Source organism: Protopterus annectens, chromosome 2.part0, assembly GCF_019279795.1.
Source record: "Protopterus annectens isolate FY-2018-M chromosome 2.part0, PAN1.0, whole genome shotgun sequence".
NCBI classification, from domain to species: Eukaryota; Metazoa; Chordata; order Ceratodontiformes; family Protopteridae; genus Protopterus; species Protopterus annectens.
Genome location: NC_056728.1, coordinates 1,341,077,564 through 1,341,094,329, shown reverse-complemented (window position 1 = coordinate 1,341,094,329; position 16,766 = coordinate 1,341,077,564). Strand labels below are relative to the sequence as shown.

General features: G+C 37.4%; 1 protein-coding gene across 1 annotated transcript in view; it reads left to right on the top strand.

Annotated features, from left to right (window-relative positions):
- Positions 1–16,766, top strand: part of ACAD11 (acyl-CoA dehydrogenase family member 11) — a 1,831,981-nt gene that overhangs the window by 739,801 nt on the left and 1,075,414 nt on the right. The window lies entirely within an intron of this gene.

Here is a 16,766-nt window from a genome sequence, read left to right as displayed (position 1 = left end):
AAAGAACTTTTAGACCAAACCTCTGATTCACACAAGTGACCTCTGTTTGTGATGTTGATAGCTCAAATTTGATGAAAGGTGACTGAGCATCTGAAGGTCCATTATGATTCTCTGGGTGATGGATCAGGTGCAGCTGGTAATTTTGCATGCTTGTAATGTTGATTGGAGGATTGTGTGTGTTGATTTGTCATGTGTAAGTAGATTTTGCAGACACTGTACATCCTGTTTATGACGTGTTTGTTAGAATAGATATTGTGTAAGTGGCAGGATTATGGATCTTTTGCATTGGTATGTAACACCATTGTGCAGTCATTACCTTAGGCAGACTAGAAATGACACATTGGGTATAGGAAGAAGAGGAATACTAGTAGAATGACTTAGCTATACACCTACACAAAACCATGCTTTGAAGTGCTTGCATATTCTTCAACTTGCTTTTGAGCTTCACAGGCCACAGGTTATCCCACAGTTTATGCCATATCACAGATTGTGTTTATTGTGACTGCAATCCATGAAGTAATTACAACTTCATTACAGAAAGCTAGTATTGCATGGCACCAATTTATTTTTAAAAAATCTGTGTTTTTGGAACTTAGAAAGAATTACATAGGGCATGCCATATAGAATATCATATATGTGGTTTGAACAAAACAACAATCCAACCTGAGCACAGAAACATAGCAGACCAAAATTGAAATTAAAAACACATTTAATAAAACATGTAAAAGAGAGGTCGTCAGTGCTTTCACACACGAGGGTACTTCTTCAGACAATATTATTCAGAGCAGACACAAAAGACTCATATAATACAAGCAATTAAACATCAACCAATAAAAAAACATTCTTTAATAAAACAATCAAGTGCTAGGCAACCATAAGTGTGGGAGACCCCTGGACTTCAGGACAGGTTTCAAAGAAACCTTCCCATTTAATCCAGGCAACTTATCAGCCTGTAAATTAATTATCCAACATAGTTCCCTCACCTCAGTGTAATTCCTTAGATCACCCCCACACTGACTCCCCTTCACCACTTGTATTACCTTAAATTTAAAACTATGTGTGGGGCCAACTTCTAGGGTATGTTTAGCTAAAGCAGTTCTAGTATCTTCTGTCCAGGTGCTATAAAGATGTTCCATTATTCTTTCAGAAAGTGAGCGTTTGGTTTTACCTACATAAAAGCCTTTGCATGCAGTGCAAGAGGCAAGATAGAGACTATATTAGATATACAACAATCTGCTGAGAGTCTAAATTTATATGCAAACCCAGTGGACGGGTGAGCAAAGGTATTCGAAGTATCAATATATCTACAGACCCTACATCTTAGACATCTCTTTGTACCTTGGGTATTATTAGAGGCTATCCTAGGCACATAATTAACTTTTAACATAGCTGTCTCTTCAAAGATTTCTTATTTTTATACATAAAACATGGCCTATTACCAACTACATAGCTAATAGATGCATCTGTCTAGAGAATAGACCAATTATTCCTGATGACTCTACGTATTGATTCTGTATCTGTCATATAATGTAACGTAATGGGTACTAAATTCCAACCTGATGCCCCATTCCCTTGAGAAGTAAAAATGTCATCCAAGTGTCTTGAAATTTCAGAAAAGTAGGGTTTTGTCATATTGGTCATATCCTTATAAAACCTCTCATCCAAGTTGTTTAATCTAAACATACGTAGAGTTTGCCCCTTTAAAATATTCTTATAAATATATGCAGGATGCATAGTCTGTTGTTGCAACACTGCATTACGTCTACATGGTTTCCTAAACAACCCTATGTAAAAAGACCATTTACATCTTTATCAATACGTACATTAAGAAATTCAATGTAGTTCAGGGATTGGTGACAGCAACTTGACCTGAGAGACTCCTTGATTACTGGCCCAGAAAAGAGAACATAAAAATAAATGTACAAATGAAAACGTAAAAACAAAAACAGAGACCTTGAAGATGTTGCACATGTACCTAAATGTAAAAACACATTTTATTTTAAATGTGAGAAAAACCATGATGATGTAACCTGGCTGCTATTAGTTTGAGTACTGGAACTATAGAAATATTATCATTTAGATGAGGTTTTTAGCAGCATCCAACACTAGCTGCCAATATAATTCTCTGTATTCAAGTTTTGTTTCCCTGGGGCCTTCCTTAGGGTCCATGTCTATTCCTTTTTGTTTTCACATTCCAAATTGTGTTTAAACAAAGCATTTGTTTCCTTTCCTCTCCTAATTCCATACATATGCTCATATGCTCATAAATTCTTTTTCTTAGCATATACTCTGTTTTCCCTACATAAAAAACTAGGGCATTTGTTACACAGAGCAATATATACTAGTCCTATGCTGTTGCATTTGAAATAGTATTTCTTACTGATAGTCTTGTTCCTGCAACTTAAAAATACTTAATCCTTGTTAACAATGTATTTACATTTTGCACAAGACCCACATTTAAAGGTACCTGTTCTTTTATCTGTGTTCCGTTTTGATAAACATTTTTTATTTTCAAATTTCTCTTTCATGTTTTGTCCTTTCGTATAAACAAAAGTCATTGGTGCTAATGAATTCCCTGGAAAGTTAGAAAACTTAAAGAATATATTCCAATTAAAATTTATTATTTTCCTAATGTTATGAACATCATAGGTAAAACTGATTACAAAGGTGTCTCCATATTCCCGTGTTTGTCCATTTTTTGTTCATTAGTCACTATTTGTACAAAGACATAGTTTTCTTCACATAAATAAATGAAATGTCTTACTTCTTCCCCTTCTAACTTCATCCAATAAACTGTTAATAAAATAATCTGAATACATTCTCTCAATAAACACATTTTTAACCTTTTCAGTAAAAGCATCCTCTTTCGAGACTATAGGTGCTACTCTTATGACTTGACCTTTAACTATACTTATTTTTTTGTTGAATGGGATGCTCACTCATAAATTGAAGTACAAATTAGAAAAAGTTTCTTTCCTATATAAGGTAAATTTAAATTTCTTTTCATGGTGAACCTTATGTATAGTAACTTCTAAAAAAAATTGTCATAGGAAATAGTATGTGCAAACCTAAGAAATGTAGTGGTATTTTCTGTATACTCTAAAAACTCATTTAAAACAACCTCATTCCCTGTCCAGAATATAATAATATCATATAGGTAATGGTTGTAGTAATTACAACCATTGCGGTGGTGGTGCTGCGGTAGCGTTGTCGCCTCACAGTAAGACATTGTCCTGTTCGATTCTCAGCTAAAGCGTCTTCTGTGTGGAGACATGCTTGTATGGGCGTACCTTTGTTGAAGGTTGTGCATCAGGGCCGGCAACTCAGCACGTAAAAATCTACTGCCAATCATTAGCGGACCGGAGTTCCGCTGTGGCGACTCCTAACCTGGAAAAGCCAAAAGACACAACAACAACTATAATGGGAATTATATATATATTTTATATACAGTGATGACAAGACACACCCATCACTACCTCTGAACCAACTTGTAATATTCTCCTTCAAAAAACAACAAGGTAGATTGAGATTACCTGATTTGAAGGGGTATTTCAGAGCTACACGGTTAACGTTCCTGTATATAGCAGAAGCAGAAACCTACAATTCAACGTTAAAAGGGATGATAATGACATGGGGGAAGCTCAAGAAACAAGGAAACAGACCTTTAAGGAGAATAACAGTAATCATACAGAATATTATATTCATAAAGCAACAGAAAGTATTCTAAGAACTAAGGCAACATGGGAATGACTGCAATTAGGGATACAGAAAATAGGCAAGAGAGGGTTGGAATTTATTGGTGAAAACTGGCAAAGGAACCAATAACTAGAGAGGGAAAAGTAAGAGAATGGAAAGATGCCAATAATTTATTTGGACTGCAGGTTAGAGATTGCCTTCCCTATCAAGGATTGATATCAGTGGATAGGCGAAAAGAAAGAAATGGGGGGGGGTCCTAAACGAAAGACTAGTACTGGTAGACATTTTAGTAGAATCTAGAATAGAATCTGCTGTTAGAAAGGAATAATTAGTAGAATATATAAAATATTGCATGATAACTAGAAGAATCAATCAGAGAAGGTTATATAGGATTGGGAAAACAGAATGGAAAAGTAATTCACAAATAAACAATGGGGGGATATATGTTTGTCTCCAAAATATGCAATAAAATCTAGAAGATTTAGGATTTTTGCTTGTAAATTTTACATAGATATTTTTATATCCCAGGTAGACTCCAGATAATTTTTCCACAGGTAGACAGCAAATGATGGAGGTGTGATGGGAAGAAAGAGGTAATTGGGAACATATTTTCTGAGAGTGTAATGAGTTGGCAGACTTTAAAGATTCCCTGCAGACTACTATCAGAGATACTGTGTGAACAAATTGGTGTAACTAGGGAAATGATATTTCTTAGTTATGATACAGAATCGGAATTGCTTAGACATAGAAAGGCTTTGCTGAGTCTAATTATGGTGAGATAATGGCAGAGATCTCCTCACAGTAGGAGATATGCTACAGAGTAAACCTGGAGTTTTTTGAGATGGTCAGTGTATAGCATCTGTTTGAGGCCAGTAATCCTCTTTGTGAGGTACTTCTGTGGCCTTTCCAGCTGCTGTAGATGTCTTGTGAGGTACATTCCAAAAGGGGTGTTGTACTCTCTAATGGGTCTAATGAGTGCCGAGTAGAGGGGAACAATAACCTTGTTTTTCCTGGATGAGAACCCTTTTGTGATGAGGTGTGCCACATAGAAGGATTTCTTGACTACTGCGGCGATGTGACTATCAAAGGAGAGACTACTATCCACCTGGGTCTCAAGGTCTCTTATCACATATTCGGCGTTAAGTAGACTGCCATTTATGTGGTAGTTCATGGGTACAGAGATTTTACCAAAGGGGATGACAATGCACTTTTTGGCATTGAGCTTGAGGCCATGCCTCTGACAACAGGCATCTGTCTCATTGAAGCCCTTCTGTAGGATGTCCACATCATTTGGGGACTCGACTATGGCTCCTAGTTTGCAGTCATCTGTGAACTTCATTAGCCAGAGGCCTTCTGTGTTAGCCTGTACTTCAGAGAAGTAGATACCAAACAGGAGAGGTCCCAGGACTGAACCCTGTGGTACTCCACTTGTTACTGGTTTAAAGTCAGATTTGAAGTCTGCAACCTTTACAGTGTGGGTTCTGTCAGTGGAAGTTGTATAAATATTTCTCGATGATATATATTTGTTTTGAGATGACAGCTTACCAAAACTGGAGGAATTTATTTAATATTTGGCCCACACCACCACTTTTTTAGAATTTACCTATGAAGCCACGTCGTATTCTATGTACTACCTTGATGTTTCCATAATTAGGACAGAGAGGGGCTTTAAATCTAGAATTTACAGGAAGGCTACTTTTTCAAATTCCTACATATGGTTTTCGAGTGCTCATCCTGTATTTCAAAAAAGGGGTATTATTAAGGGCCAGTTGGTCAGAGCCAGTCACATGACCTCACTTGATGAAGATTTTCATATAATGTGACATTATCACCAGGATGTTTGTGGATAGGGGCTACACTCAGGATATGATTCTGGAGGTTAGGGACAAGGTCCTGTCAGGTAGGCAGGACAAGTATCCCCCTATTTTAGGGAGTAGCTCTTTTCCATTCCAGCAAAGGAAACCTGGTGATAGTGCTGACTCACAGTACAAGAGAGCCTTCGTTACCAACTTTAGTAGTGACTTGTATTTTCTTAGAGGTGTAATTGAAAAGGAGTCAGGTAAATTTATTGAATTCACCGACCTTGATGTGTTCAAGAACCAGCCTCTCAAGGTTATTTACAGAAGGGGGCAGAATATTAAGGATCTGCTTGAGCAGAATCAAAACTTTCCCGTTTTCTCACACAGGAAAAAGAGTACGTTTAGGTGTGGTGCCTGCCCCCAATGTCCCCATATTACCCACGTTGAAAGTATTTATATCAAGGGAAGGGACAAAATGGTAATGGGTAAAACTTACACCACCTGTAATAGTTGTGGAGTAGCTTGCATCGCTCTGTGTGGCCAATGTGAGGGGTTTTATGTGAGGAAAATGGAAAGGCAATTAAGACGCCGAATATAGGAACATTTTAATGATATTAAAAAATGCAACACTAGCAATGCATTGTACAGGCATATATTATCCTGTGGGGGAGCTGATTTTACTTTGTTTGTGCTGGAGCTTCTACCCAGGGACATCAGGGGAGGCCCTTGGGAATCTAAGTTGGCTTATCGAGAAACTTACTGGAAAATTGTTTTGGAGGCCAGTAGATTCCCGGGTCCTAATGATCACATCTCTCTGTTATCCCTGTTAAAACTTAGAGCGGCTAAATTATAATTGTTTATCAACACTACATGTCATTGTATTAATTTTAAATGATTTTTTAAAACAATTTTTAAGAAATTTTTTATTACCTTTTTAAAGGTGTGTTTTGTGTTGTGCATGTCTTTTTAAGTCAGTAATTGGTTCTCCATTTATTGTGAGTTGATCACTATTTAAGCAAGGCACTTCCATTATTGTGCACTTTCTGATGAAGTCTGGGAGGTGCCTGGATGAAAACACATTTCTTGTGGAACGTTAAGCCTTTTGTGTGAGCCAATATAGAGTGGAGTTTTTTTGTCCTCAGTCCAGCCCTGTGTTTTGTTTGCTAGTTACATGTTGGACTGTTTCCTCATTTTTTGGTTATTGGTTCTGTCAGTGAGCCAGTTGGCAACCCATCTTGTGACACAGGGATTTATACCTAGTTTAGTGAGTTTAGCTATAATTCCAGAATGGGGGATGGTGTCGAAAGCCTTGGCGAGGTCAAGATAAAGGCTGTGTGAACCACCTTAGCCTTGTCTATGGCTTTGGTGACTGCCTCAAAGAAGTCGATTAGGTTCAGAAGGCATGATCTGCCTTTCACAAACCCGAACTGGGTGGGGTTCAGTGTTTGGAGGTTACCAGTGTCTCTGTTTATGAGTTCCATGATAATACGTTCCAGGCCTTGCAGACCAGGCTCGTCAGGCTAATAGGGCGATAGTTCCTAGGATCAGTGGTGGCTCCCCCTTTGTGGAGTGGGATAACTGTTGCTCTGCACTATTGCACAAAGCCTGACATGAGACTATGATTGAACATGGTGCTTAGGTGGGGAGCCAGTTCGTTCTGAAGTTTATGTAAAACGCAGCCTGGGATGTTGTCCGGTCCCATGGATGCTGTGTTTTTGGTTTTAGAGAGTGCAGCTTTTACCAGCATAGATGTGATTACAGGGACTCTGCATTCTTCCTATATAGATATGGATAATTTAGCGAATTGAGAGGGGGTAAAGTTAGCACTGAACCTATCTGCCAGGATGTTGGTAATATCAATTGGTGCTGTAATTTTCGTGCCATTGTGCTGTACCTCAGAGCAGATCTGGGTGTTGCCATTGAGATCTTTGACATATCTATAGAATGCTTTGTGGTTGCCCTTAGAGTCTGTGGAAATTTTGTTTTTGTAGCTAGGTTTGGAGGATTTTATTAGGGATCTCAGCTTCTTACTGAGGCTGACCAGGGAGCTCCTCCACTCATGGGATTTTACTCTCTTTTGCAACAGTTTCTTCCTTCTGTTGTAGAGTTGGTTTATGGCAGGGGACCACCAGATTGGCTTCCTTTTTTTTTTTCGAGGATAGCGTCTTGGTTCTGTTTGGGATAGCACGATCCATGCACTCATGTAAGTGCTTATAGAGTGCATTTGTGTAGGATTCAGTAGTCATAACTGTATCTTTGTTTCAGAGGAACTATCCATTTAAATCTTCTTTTGTCCATAACATCCTAGCCAACCTGTTAGGGTTCCTAAGTGGATCTTCCCAGACAAACTATTCCGATGATTCCTTTTGCCAAACTCCACATGAGTAAGTTTCAGTGGTATCTCAAGACTGTTTGGCTCCAGCATTGTCACCGTCTGAAGTATTTGGTCTCATTGTCTCTCACCTTTTCTCAAGCTTGAGCTCTGTTGGTGGAGTTATCAGGTTTCCCTAAATCCTGGCCTGCCATTTCAGGTTCCTCTCTCTGCTCAGGAGCTGTATACAGGTGTTTATGATCATGGCTGGGGAACTTCCTCAACCAGCCTTAAAGTCTAGGGTTTTTGGTCTCATCAACAACTGACAGACCATATCAACATCATAGAGAGGAGGACTCTACTTCTTCAGGCTTTTCACTCCCTTTGGATTCCAGATCCTCTGAAGGATTTTACAGGCATTACCACAGCCATGTGATACATCAACAAACACAAGATCTTACCTTCTTTGCAGGCTGGCTGTTCAGGCTTGACATTTTGCAGTTTACCATCACTTGGTATGTCAGGCAGTTTGCATCCTTTCAGAACATAGTAGGATGACAGACTCTTTGATTAGGTCCAAGACAAACCCTCAGGTATGGATGCTTCACAGGGAGGTGTTTCTAGATGTTTCTAGATGTTGTACATCGGCAGGGTACTCCTCAGATAAATCGTTTTGCCTCCCCTCTGATCAGACAATATCCTCAGTTGTGTTCCACCATGCCAACTCCTATGAATTAGAAAGTGCATGCCATGTCTTTTTCTTGGAAGGGGGTGTTTCTGCATGCCCACCCCCTCTTCCTCTATTGCCTTTTTGGCCCAGACAGCACTGTTTCCCCCATCTGTTTCACCTTCCAGGGGCAATCATCACAAATTACTGCACAGGATGGATCTTCTCACACAATACAAGGGATCTCTCATTCACCCTCACTTGTCCACCCGTGAGCTGACACTTAGGGTTTTAGGGTTTTGATGCCTTTCAGACATCAATTTTCTGAAGACATTTTTTGGGTTTTGTAGAAGGCCAGAAAATCCTATGTGAATAAATAGAAGGGATCTTCTATTTGGTTTCTCAAGCATGACCTGGACCCTTTTTCTGTGTGAGTTGTTTAATTCTGTTTTGGCATATCCATTTGCTAATGTTTGTCAGCCATTTCTATCTGTCTGCCTGTGAATCCACCTTGGGCTTCTAGTTTTGAAGTCAAATAATTTTTAAAAGGCTTCCTTCATATCAGGCCTCCAAGATGACAAGTTCCCCCTTCTTGGAACCTTAAGTTTGTTGAAAAATTGACTCGGTCCCCTTTTGAGCCTACTTTTTCTTTTTCCCTGCAACATTGTACTTAGAATACTGTATTGTTGGCAGCTGTTACTTCTGACGAGGGAGTCTGAACTTCCACCTTTTTTTTTTTTTTTTTCAGAAGAACAGGGTGTGTCATCGTACCAGTTCTTCTTTTATGCCCAGGTGGTTAATGATTTGTCCTTCAGTCAGTCCATTAATCTTTCTCCTTTTTCTCTTCTCCACAGGCTTCTAGTGAGAAGATTCTGCACAACTTGGATTTACATAAACAGATATTACTTGATCAAGACAAAACATATCAGGAAATCTGAGCAACTTTTTGTTTCCTTTCATGCCAAGAAATTGGGTTTGATGGTGTCTAAGAAAACCATCTCCTCCAGGATTTCTAAGACCATTTCTTTTGTCATTCTTTTCATGGCAAGCAGCTTGCCTCTTCTGTTTGTGCTCATTCTACCAGGTCAGTGGCCTCCTCTTGTGCATTTTTCAAGGGTCTGGACACTGTGGTTATGGTAAGATCTTGCACAATTGTACTTTCTTTGATAATGCCAGCACATTTTTTTCTGCTGAATAATATAGGATGATGCACAAAGCACCCAAGAGCTGCTTTGAGAAAGCACTGCAGGTAATCTTTCAGGGATTCAAGCAGGTGGAGAAGTCTTGGGTCTTATCTTTGCTTTATAGCTGTAGAGATGGCATATCAAAAATGCATTGCTTTTCTTTTCTTCTCATTTTAGTTTTGAGGACATGGGCTGCATTCCTTTTCCATCTTCTGCTAGACTCTGTTCCTGTTACATCAACATCCAGTCAGTGAGCTGGATGCATTGTTACACCTCCTGCTGTTACTCTGATGAACTGAACTCTTTTTTTTTTTTTTTTTTTTTTGTGCCCCATGGGAAAGATTGTCTTCTGCCACCTTCGTTATTTTTACTGTACTTCCTTTGATGAGCTAAACTGTAAGATAAGACTTAAAACAGCTGGATAAGATAAAACTTAAACACAGCTGGGTGGATCTGAGCTTTACTAGTAGAGCATTGACATTTTAACCATGTGACAGCTTCCTACTTTACATGTAGGGCTCTCCCTTCCCCAAGAAAATGTCTCTGAGCTCAATTGATTCTGTTGTATAACAAGATGATACTTTTAATAGTGACAAAATAATATTTATGAAGGACAGTATTCGCTTACAGTTGATTTACTCAGTCTTGGCTGTAATGAATTAGATAGGATCATATTTGTGGTCAACTGTTGTCAAGTTTTATTGTGCAATGGTGTTAGATATTACTTTATTGAGGACCAGTTTTGAACTTTTACAGTTAGGCTTGATATAGTAAATTGGAGAGACATTAAATAACTTGGCCAAGGCCAAACTGTCAGTATGTTGCAGAGGTTACAGTAGGGTATGAACTTGTGATCTTTCTACATGTCACTGCTGTTATCGTCTACATACAGTTCATGGTTAATTAATGAAAAAATACAGTCTAGTGATCCTGATGGCTCTAATTTGAGACTGTTCAGCTCAAGACACTATGTTTAACTAAATCCTGCTTTTGTTTTTAGTTTTCTAGCAGTATGGAAAAATGTCCTTTAATGTTAACTGGCATATGTTTTCATTTTATGTGTCTGAAATCTGACGCAGCATGCTGCTAAATAAAGCATGCAAGTTTGTGATGTGGTGTTTCCATGGACAAGCTACAGTGCATTTATCATAATCAGATCTTTCATTTTATGAGAGAAATACATTACTAAAAAAGCACCTAATGAGCTTGGCATTCTATGTTGGTGATTTCCTTGTGTGAAATGTAGTGCAGGGTGCTGCTTTTCTGTATTTTGTCAGGGTTAATCTGCTATGTGTAACCCACAGCTTAACTAACAGCTGTTTGCATTCCTGAAACATGTCTTAACATTAAATTATTGTTGATTTTCCTGCCCAACAAAAGTATTTCTTTCAAAATAAAAAATATAAGATTAATTTACAGAGGTTCCATTTTGAGGCTAGAGGATTACTAAAGGGAAAAAAGTTCTGATTCTGAAGGTTAATTAGTATAAGCAAGGCAAACATGCATGGAATTTTAGTGTCAGGTATTTAAACGAGAGGAAATGATTAAATGAGGAAAGAAAATAAGGCTTCAGGCTGAGAATGGCACGGAGGTAGTTCATCACGAAGGGCAATAGTGTAGTTAAGTTAAAAAAGAAAATTTCACCGGAAACAATAAAGGCTGTCCTTCTGGTGTAAAAAATGTCCTTGCAGTGTAAGGTACAAACTGGCAGGCAACTCGGAAGCTTTGAATACTTTAATCCACCAAATTCAGCACATACGAAGCAGAAAACACGAACCAAAACTCTATATCATAAGACAGATAAGTTAAGCGCTTTCGTCTCCTTCCAACGGAGACTTCATCAGAATAAATCTTTTAATTAACAATGAATTTTTATATACTAGCATCAATCAATGATCACCCTATAGGCTGCTAGTAAGCCTTAAAGGTGTAGCGCTGCAATACCCTATGTAACTGTATTTAATAAAATGCATTTCTCATATGACATGTTGTTTGTTCCAGGTATGCACATGTACAGGCAAATACATAATGATACATAAAAAACAACAACCGCTACCCCCCCACCCCACAGGTCAATAAATATATGAATGTGCGTGACAGCGAAAGTCAAAAACATTACAAACATCAATGATTCAGATTATCTTGAACAGCTTGTCTAGATGGTTTGTATTGTAAAGTGCGACTACAGTGGCTCAAGATTTCAAGCAAGCTTAAATTCATATAAACTTCTATATACACCTGAAGGGACCAATATTTAAAAAACATGTTTAAGGAATATGTGTTTAAAAACTGTTTTTTAAAAAATATATATTTATAACATACTAAAAAATACTGAAAAAATACTTAAATACATCAAACAATAACAGCCACTCCTTCATCAGAAACATAAAAATTCTGACCAACATGAATAGGGGCTCATCCTGAGCAGAATGAGGGGTAAAAACCGGTCAGCTCGTGTATTAAACAAACAGAACATACAGGCTTTTAAACTCCTATCGTAACAAAGCCAAAAAATTCAAAAAATTGTTGAGCTTATAAGGGACCTTACCAATGCGGTGCCCTACCCAAACACCAATCAAATGGTATACCCTAAATACCCCCTATGATGGCATACATACCCATCATTGTGCACACAAAATGAATAGAAAAATGATTTAATAAATATATAATATTGTAATTTAATAAATATATAAAAAAATAAATATAATAATAAATATGTATATATCTCAAGAAATATCACTGGGAACTATTCTAGCAATTATAAATATTTGCCCATTGCCTTACTTCGCTATGCAGTTAAAATTTAAGTCCTCAGTTTTCTTGTGATTTAACTTCTTCATATATTTTTTCTCACATCATTTGTCTTTGTACTTTTAGGATCCGCTGCCAGAATTTTAAGTGCTGGGGTAATAGAAATGTGGTCATTTAAACCTTTTTCACCACACGCATTCAATCTTAACTGCCATATCATTTCTCTGTATTCCACCATAGTTTCCCAGTCACCATCTCTCTCTAAAGGCTGAACAACCTCAAGAACCCAGAATTTAAAATTAGCTTTAACACATTTCATCACATGTCTATACAAGGCATTATTCTCGTTTCGTCTATTAATGTCTCTAATGTGTTCGTAAATTCTGTTTTTTAATTTTCTTTCTGTTTTACCCACATAGTAACTTCCACATTCTTTACAGAACACCATGTAGATAACACCTTTAGTGTAGCAACTGCTGTAATGCTTGGATGTTAATTTAAGGGGAATGCTAGATATATTAACCTCCTTGTTCTCGTAAATATATGCACATTGGGCACATCTCCCACACTTAAAAGTCCCTTGTTTTCTACTAGCCCCTTCTGTGCAAGACCCTTTTCCTTCCAATATATTTTTAACATTGAAATTCCTTCTAAAACTAAATTTCAAATTATTCTTAAAAACCTCAGTTCTAGTAGCCATATGCTTAAACATGTTCCAAATTTCATTCATATTTCTCCTAAACCACCCTGTACCAAAAAAGTACGTGGTTGTTAGGTAAGGTGTATGTTTGATTTCCTCAACTATAGGATTGTTGCTACTAACAACAGTGCTGTCCAATAACACTGCCTCTGCATTTAAAAGCGGGGTATATTTTTTTGTATTTCTTCCCACCAAAACATACTCTTTCACTGTTGAAACAAGGTCCTTAGGGTAACCTCTTTCTATAAATAAACCTTCAAGAAAGGCAATTTCTTTAATAAACTCAACATTGTCCGAAATCATTCTGGCCATCCTAATCATCTGACCCTTGACTATATTTTTCTTCAATTGTTTAGGATGGTCGCTGTTATAATGCAGGTAAGCATTCGAGAAATGCTCCTTCCTATAAATGTTGGATTTATAACAATTGTTAACCTTGTCCTTAATTAATCTAATATCCAGAAAATGTGTTTCATCAATATCAATATTGTGTGTAAACTTTAAAAATGAAGTGGTATTGTTGATATATTCAACAAATTTCTCTATGTCTTGCCTTGTACCTTTCCAAATAATAAAAATGTCATCCAAAAACCTGTAGTATTCTACAATATGTTGTTTAAATTCAGTGTTAAAAATAAACTGCCTTTCCCAGTGTAACATAATGGTATTTGCAAAGATCGGGGCACAGGCGGAACCCATGGCCACCCCTTCCTTCTGGTGATAATAATCACCCTCAAAATATATAAAATTGTACTTCAACACCAATTCCATGTACAATAAAACATTTCTAAATTCCAAGGCAGATAGCCAGTCCATTTCTAGTAAAACCTCCTCAAACCACTCCATCCCAATACCTTGAGGGATGACAGAAAATAATTCTTTAACGTCTATGGTAATGAAAAACACACTATCCAGATAAACACTTCTACTAATTTTACTTAGAAAATCCCATGAGTCCTTAAGAATGTGTGTCCATTTAGAATATATGGGTTTTGTCATTGCATCCACAAATATTGCCATAGGTTGAGTTTTAGACCCGTGAGAAGCCACTATGGGTCTAAGTGGGGGGTCAGTTGTGGATTTGTGTACCTTGGGTATTCCAAATATACCCGGTATAACTGGTTTTTTAACATAAAAATAATTATATAATGCCAAATCAATAGATCCAGTCAGTAAATTGTCTTCCAAAATAATATCAATTTTACTGTAGTGTATATTAATCTCATTTTTAGAGATAAGACAATAATTCTCATCCTTGTCCAAAATTTCTTTCATTTTTCTTATATAGTCCCACTTATCCATCAAAACCACTCCCCCACCTTTGTCCGGCTTCATCACCCTTATCTCCCTATTCTTACTCAAATCACTTAAAAGTTTTGCCTCATCTTTACTTAAATTGCTGTTAATAGAGGTACACGTCTTGTATTCACACCATATTCTATTGATAGCACAATGCTCAAAATTTAAAATCTCATTTTGCAGTGGCGGGTTCCAAGTACTATGCCTAGCAAACAATTTTTTGCTACCAGTAGAATTGGTACTATTCTGCTTCTTATTTTCATAGTTAATATGTTGAAGGTTTAATTTTCTGCAAAATAACTTGACATCTAACATAAGTTTCTCAACACTAGGCGCCTTAGTAGGTACAAAAGAAAAACCCTTGGTAAACAATTCGAAGTGACTATGGTTAATTTCAATCCCAGAATAGTTAAAAATATTAAATTTATTATGAGTAAAAATAATCTGCTTAGCATTCCCAGAATTGGCAATCTTGTTAACTTCACTCTGCTCCATGTCATAGTCTACATTGTCTAAAAAACCTGTTCATCGCTCTTGTTCCTACCTGTAAAATTCTCTCCATTTGTAGCTTGTGCGTAAGTTTGTTGGTTCCTATTTCTAAGCCTTTCAGATCTTCTCACTTCATCTACCAATTCAGGTGTACTCATTCCATTGCCCACCCGTTCACCTTCCAGTAAAGGGAATTCATCTTCTACCAGACTGTTACCTCTATCCATGAAATAACCCTGGTTGGAAGGGTTCCTATTATATCCAGTGTACCTGTTGTATCCTTTGTAACGCCCCTGATATCCCTGCTTGTAGCCACCTCTGTAGTTTCGTTCATAGTTAGGTGCATCCCCCTCCCCTATTTGCATCTGTGGTTTGAAGGAAGGTTGTCTAAATCTAGGTGTTTTTGAATTGGTGACATTAAAATTAAAATTAGAAGCAAAATTCTCCCCATGAACATATGCAGTCCCTGAATTGTATTCATTTAGGTCCCTATTAAGCTTTTTCATTTTCCTTTTAATGTTAGAATCAATATATACATCAATATCATGCAGCACTCGGTAGTATATATGTTTATATTCATCAATGACAAACAACATATCACTACTAATGTCAGTTTGCAGTTGGTCAATCTCTTTTTTAATATCCTGCATACTTTTAACATTGTGTTCCATCATGGCTTTCAGAATAGACAAACCACAACAATTTAAAATTTTACTAATTTCTTTAAAAAATACCTGGTCCCCTTGAACACTGTTGGGGAATTTGTTTAACCTTAGGCCCTTCGGTACAATGTTATCCTTAATACACATTTCAAAGTACCAATTTTCAATGGATAAGGCCTTATACTTTGATAACAGCTTTTTAAATAGCTTACATTTGTCCTTATACGTATAGTCATTGTTGTTGTTCCTTGTCCTAGGCACATCCCCATCGACCGCTTTGCCCTGAAAAGTTTTATTTAACCAAGCTCCAAAATCCAGGTTTTCGTATGCTTCTTCAAAATCATAGTCCTTGCCCTGATGGTCGCCCGTTACTGCAGGAAAATTGGGGGCTCTCCTTGGCTGTTTCCTTCCATTGGTTCCCCCATTGCCTCCTTGCTTCTCACGGTTGAACCGCTCGTCCGTCCCGCTAGTAGCACGACCACTTCTTGGGTCCTTCGGGCTGCTTTGGGCGCACGGGATTCCACTGCTTGTGCCTGCCTGCGTGCTCTCAGCCTGCGTATGATTTTGTATTACCCGGAGCAATTCGCTCAACATACTGTTGCTATTATTCATACTGCGGCACCTTTGACAAGTTCTTTACCACTATTAAACAGGACTCCTCGTATCCGGAAAAATAAACGGCAACTTATAACCAAAAATGAAGCACCAACAACCATAAAAAAGAAAATTTCACCGGAAACAATAAAGGCTGTCCTTCTGGTGTAAAAAATGTCCTTGCAGTGTAAGGTACAAACTGGCAGGCAACTCGGAAGCTTTGAATACTTTAATCCACCAAATTCAGCACATACGAAGCAGAAAACACGAACCAAAACTCTATATCATAAGACAGATAAGTTAAGCGCTTTCGTCTCCTTCCAACGGAGACTTCATCAGAATAAATCTTTTAATTAACAATGAATTTTTATATACTAGCATCAATCAATGATCACCCTATAGGCTGCTAGTAAGCCTTAAAGGTGTAGCGCTGCAATACCCTATGTAACTGTATTTAAGTATTTTTTCAGTATTTTTTAGTATGTTATAAATATATATTTTTTAAAAAACAGTTTTTAAACACATATTCCTTAAACATGTTTTTTAAATATTGGTCCCTTCAGGTGTATATAGAAGTTTATATGAATTTAAGCTTGCTTGAAATCTTGAGCCAC